We start from the raw sequence: 6,000 nt of genomic DNA, 5'->3' as shown, positions 1-6,000 counted from the left end.
TTGCAAGAGGTAGCCAGGGTGGATGGACTGGTTAAGGTTCATGTCCCTTTCTCACTGGCAGAACTCTCTCAGATAGAAAAGATTCTGAGTTCTTATATGTCCAACTTCACCTCTTTTATTAAACAATTCCATATATCACTCAATCCTATAGTCTCATCTTTCATGATATATACACAATCCTCACTAACAACCTACTTCCTGAGGAGTGCAGGCCAGTCTGAGAACAAGTGAGGATGCATGCAGATGTGGTCCATCAGACTAATGCAGCACATCCTCCCAGAGATGAGGCGGTGCCCGATCGATTGATCGATCAGAATCCATGGTGGGATTATAATACCCCAGGTGGCTCCCAAGCTGGGGATCAGTTTACAACCTGCCTCCTAGCAGGTCTTCATAATGCTGCCCTCAAACCAGTAAACTATGAAAAGCTTCAAGACATAGTTCAGGACAGATAACAGACATCTCAATTTCTAGAGCGACTTACAAAGGCCCTCTTACAGTATACTAATCTAGACCTAGAGCCTAGAGGGCAGACAGCTCCTTATGACTCATTTCTTTTTGCAGAGCTTCCTCAACATTGGGGCCAAACTTAAGCATCTGGAGAGAGGGCCCCTGACCCCATAGACAAGAATTTAAGGGCTGCCATCAAGGTGTACCATCGAAGAGATGAGAAAGCCAGTAAACAGGAATACCAAATGCTGGCCAAGGCCATCCTCCAGGAAGTCATCTTGTGCACACCTGAACAGGTCAGATCCACTTCAGCTGTCAGGTCCAAGTTGTCAGATCCAAGCAGTGCTGGACGATTCCACAGGGCTCAAAACAACAGCAAAGGGCTGGAGAGATGGCTCAGTGGTTAAGAGTACTGACTGCTCTTCCAAAGGTCCTGAGTTCAATTCCCAGCAACCTCATGGTGGCTCACAACCATCCATAATGAACATTGTATACATAAATAGCTAAATCTTAAAAACAAAACAAACAAAAACAAAACAAAACAAAAAACCAACAGCAAAGACAATCAGCTACTCAAGAAAAGCACCTCCCTGACCCCCACCAAGTCAGCTGGAAGCAGTTCCAAGAGACATGGTACCCCCTTTCCCACTCACCTACCACCCCAACCCCTTATTTTTTTTTATAATAACAAAAAGTGTGAAATGTTATTATTCCTAGCTACTTCTGGACTCATAAGACTTGTGCATGCGCTGTCACCAGTCAGGCAAAATGCTTAGTCACTCCAGGGCCTTAAGACCTACATAATCCTATGTGAACTGTGCACAGCATGGTCACATAATCTATGCACATGGGTGGCATAGCTACATAAACCCATTTATGCATGCTTGAGGTGACCTATAAAAGCACGCTCTACCTGTTCCCCTCTTTCTCCCTCTCACCAGAGGTAGTGTGCACCCCTCTCTCTCTCTCTTTCTCTCCCCACACCTTTCTTTTCCATAGGCCTACCCACCTCCACCCTTTCCCTTCCTTAATACAAACTTTTATGGTGGGTTCCATTGTACCTTGTGCTTTCTCACACCTGGTAAATAAATAACAATGAGTCTTCTTGTGCAGCCATGAGGTCCCAGTTGGGATCCCAGCACCCATTAAACAAGCTGGGCTTTCCCTACAAATGCTTGTAACCTCAGCATTGAGGCAAGAGGATTGCTGTGGCTTTCTGGTTTCCAACCTAGCTGATACATAAGCTCAACAATCAAGAGAAACCCTTTTTCCAAGGAACAGGCAGAGCTATGGAGGAAGATGCCCATTGCACACACCCCTACACATATATGTACATATGTTCACACAGATATACTGTTAAACCTAACCATTATGTGCCATGAGGAAGGATAGAGACAACACTTATGGCTTCCCAAAGATTTTAATAATTCACCACAAAAGCAGGTCACTGATGGACCAGGGCTGCAGGACAGGGACTCAGGAGCCTTGTTTCTCTGGACAGCCCTGAGCAGGGACATAAAATTCATAAACATTTGTTGCCAAGTTACAGTTAGAATTTTCATCAATCAGGATTTAGAAAGTAGGGGCTTCCTTGAATGTTCCATCATTGTCAACCGGTATACCAATGCAAACCTTCAGTCCAAGGTTTCTTACTTCTGTGGTTAGAAACAGCCATAATGTTTCTAGAGAACTAAAGATACATAACTACTATTTCTATGGTTTAGGGTTTAGGGTTGGTTAGCAAGTGGAAAGTTTCAGCTCCCCTATGGCTTGGGAACCTGAACTTTATTTCACCCTGCAGGTAAAATGGAGTCTGAAGTCAAAATGGCAGTACTCAGGTCAAGGTGCTTTTGCCTGTTGCCTTCAATACACAAACATAAATAAATAGAATAAAAACAAGTCTTAAAAAAAAAAAAAAAGAGCAAGGGCCAACTTTAAATAAATAAATCTATAAACTTCTATAAATTCAAGATTTTATGGGGCTGGAGAAAAGAGTCGGCGTTTAAGAGCACTGGCTACTCTTCCAGAGGACCTGGGTTCAATTTCCAGCACCAACAAGGCTCCTATCTCTGCCTCCTAAATTCTGGGATTAAAGGCGTTTGCCACCACCACCTGCCTCAAAATTAAGCTTTACCTCCAGGCTACTAAACTCCTCAATCTTCTTGAAAGCTAGAGAGGACTAACTAATGAATCTGATGGTTCATTTCCAAAGGTGCCTCAAGCCATCTTAGGCCCAGCTACAAAAACACACTAGCTAATGCTTGCTATTTAACTATTCTCTCCCAAAATCTCCAAACTCCACTAAGTTAAACCATATACACCATCTAGTTTAGAGTAGACAACTACTGACAGCCAGGCTGCCCTGAAAGGCCACACATCTGATGAGCATTAAAATAAACAGGCTAGGGGCTGGAGAGATGGCTCACAGATTAAGAGCCCTTGCTGCTCTTGAGAAGGACCAGGTTTAATCCCCAGCACCCACATACCAGGTCAGAGTCATCTGTAACTCTGGTTCCAGGAAATCTGGCACTCTTGTAAGGATTATGCCCTTAATTACCGTCACCAGCCTTTTTAGGCGTCCCAGCCTAAAAAGCGGGCGCGCTCTCTATGTGTTCTCTCTTTTTGCACTCTCTCCTGTATTCTCTCCCCTCTGCACAGGGTCTCTCTCTCTCTCTCTCTCTCTCTCTCCCTCTCTCCTTCCCTCCCTCTCTCCCTCCCTTTCTCTCCCAATAAAGCTCTAGAAAGGTAACCATGACTTGTGACTCTTCCATCACTGATACATCCAGCACTCTCCTCCATTGCTGTCGGTGGCCAGCCATGAGCACTGCTGCTTAACCAACCACTTTCCTCTGGCCTCAGGCAAAATACTCATACACAGAAAATAAAAATCAACAAATCTTAAAAAATAAATAAAATAAAAAAAATAAGCTAGCTGGGAATGGAGTGCATGACTTTAAACCCAGTGTGTCAGGGGAGCCAAAACAGCTTGACCACACAACTGCCATGACAGGCTTAGAGGCCCAAACACAGTTTCTGTCAGGCAACACTTGACCCAGGAAAAGCCATAAGCTGACCCCACCCAGGGAGGCCTGCTGTTATTTATTTGTTGGCATTATTTACTGGGCAAGAGAAAACACGGGGTACAATGGAACCCACTATGATAGTTTTTATTAGGGAAAGGAAAGGGTGAAGGTGGGTAGGCCTATGGAAAAGAAAGGTGGGGAGGGGGGGGAGAGAGAGAGAGAGAGAGGTGCACACTATCTCTGGTGAGAGGGAGAGAGCGGGGAGCAGGTAGAACGTGCTTTTATAGGTCACCTCAAGCATGCATAAATGGGTTTATGTAGCTATGCCACCCATGTGCATAGATTATGTGAACATGCTGTGCACAGTTCACATAGGATTATGTAGGTCTTAAGGCCCTGGAGTGACTAAGCATTTTGCCTGACTGCTGACAGTGCATGCACAGTCCTGTGAGTCCAGAAGTGGCTAGGAATAATAACATTTCACCCTTTTTGTTATTATAAAAAGTAAGGGGCTGGGGTGGCAAGTGTACGGGAATGGGGGCTCTGTGTCTCTCAAAACTGCTTCCAGCTGACTTGGTGGGAATCAGTTCATTTATTTAGAGTGTGGGGAGGGGCTTTTCTTGAGTAGCTGATTGTCTTTGCTGTTGTTTTGAGCCCTGTGGAATTGTCCAGCACTGCTTAGATCTGACAGCTTGGACCTGACAGCTGAAGTGGATCTGACCTGTCCTGGTGGGTCCAAGCTGACTCCCTGGAGCTCAGAAGAATTTTTAAGTTTACAAAGGACACAAATTTTAGACATATTAAGAAGCAACTAAAGGGAATTTAAAATCCTGAGCTGGTAGCTATGGTACTATAGTGCTTAGTACTCTGCTATCAGAATTTTATTGGTTAGTGTTAAAGGTATGGAGTCATATAGCGAGAGAGAGAGAGAGAGAGAGAGAGAGAGAGAGAGAGAGAGAGAGAGAGAGAGAGAGGGAGAGGGTCTTCCTCTCTTCAAACTTTAAGGCCCCTGCTTTCTTCCATCACTGCAGGGTCACTTCAGCATCCAGGAGACACAGGGGATTGATTGCTGAGGGCATTGAACAGTAATAAGCTGTTATATTAAAGTTTGTTTCTGCAGAGTCCAGACCCTTTGAGTCTGAGGGTGTGAATACCTCTAGAGTGTTACTGTTTCTTGTGGGTATATTTGATGGTCCTTGGGCCTCTGGCTCTACAGCTGATGGTGGTCCTGTAACAGTTAGCAGAGTAGTTAATTAGAAATGTAAATATATTATTGGAGACACAGAGGGAAACTGATGAAGCATTTAAGGGAAATACCTGAGGCCCAGACACAGCTTCTGGTAGGTAACATTTGAACCCTGGAAAAAGAAATACCTGACGTTCCAAACATTCCCTATATCCCTAGACAAATGTCAGCCATTAGGGTCCTGAACTCTAGACATCCCTAAACCCAACCTTTGCTATGATAAAAACCCTACCCTGCCTAGGCTCTGAGCTCTCTGCCCTCATTGCTGCATCAGAATGAGAGCCCAAGCTCTGAGCTTGAAAATAAAGATTCTTTGCTTTTACATATGGGATTCGGTCTCCGTAATGGTCTTTTGGGGAACCCCTAGATCTGGGCATAACACCAGCACTCAGGAGGCAGAAGTAAGTGAATCTCCATGAGTTTAAGGCCAGGGCTACACAGTGAGACCCTATCTATATGTAAATTAAATGAATAGCCGGGTGGTAGTGGTGCATTCATTTAATCCCAGCACTGGGGAGGCAGAGCCAGGCAGATCTCTTGTGAGTTTGAAGCCAGCCTGGGCTACAGAGTGAGTTTCAGGAAAGGCTCCAAAGCTACATACGCTGTCTCAAAAACAAAACAAAACAAAAACAAAACAATAAATAAATAAATAAATCAAAAGAAAAATAAATAAAAGAAGACACAAAATATAAAGAAGAACCCACACCCACTTTTCCTTGACAAAAAGACAAACATCCTGAAAAACACGCCTGACTCCGTTTTGAAGGCAGGAGCCATTATGCTGCATTGTTAAAAATAAGTATATTTGCTTTAAGAGCCAGTTGCTGTTTTTAAGTCTGTTTCCTGGAGACTAACCTTCCCCAACCCATGACCTTGACTTGTTTTTGAGACTACCCTGACCCTCCCTGACTAACCCCGAAATCACATGGTGACCACATGAAGTTTTTTGAGATTTTTCTGCATTTACTTATTGCCCCCACTGTCTCTCTTCTGTAAACCGCTTTGCAACTACTTGTGATTTTAGTCCTTAAAAGAGACCCAGTAGCTGGGCAGTGTTGGCACACACCTGCAATCCCAGCACTCAGGAGGCAGAGGCAGGCAGATCTCTGTGAGTTTGAGGCCAGCCTGGTCTACAGAGCCAGTTCCAGGACAGCCAAGGCTATAGAAAGAAACCCTGTCATGAAAAACTAAAACTAAAAAAATACAGTTGGAAAAGGAGAGAAGTCTTCATAAAATGTTAGGTTGGAATTCTAGACTCAAAGCTGGTGAGAGTCTTCCAGG

The sequence above is a fragment of the Onychomys torridus genome, chromosome 1 (genome assembly GCF_903995425.1).
Source record: "Onychomys torridus chromosome 1, mOncTor1.1, whole genome shotgun sequence".
Classification (NCBI taxonomy): Eukaryota; Metazoa; Chordata; class Mammalia; order Rodentia; family Cricetidae; genus Onychomys; species Onychomys torridus.
This window is presented reverse-complemented; position numbering follows the sequence as displayed.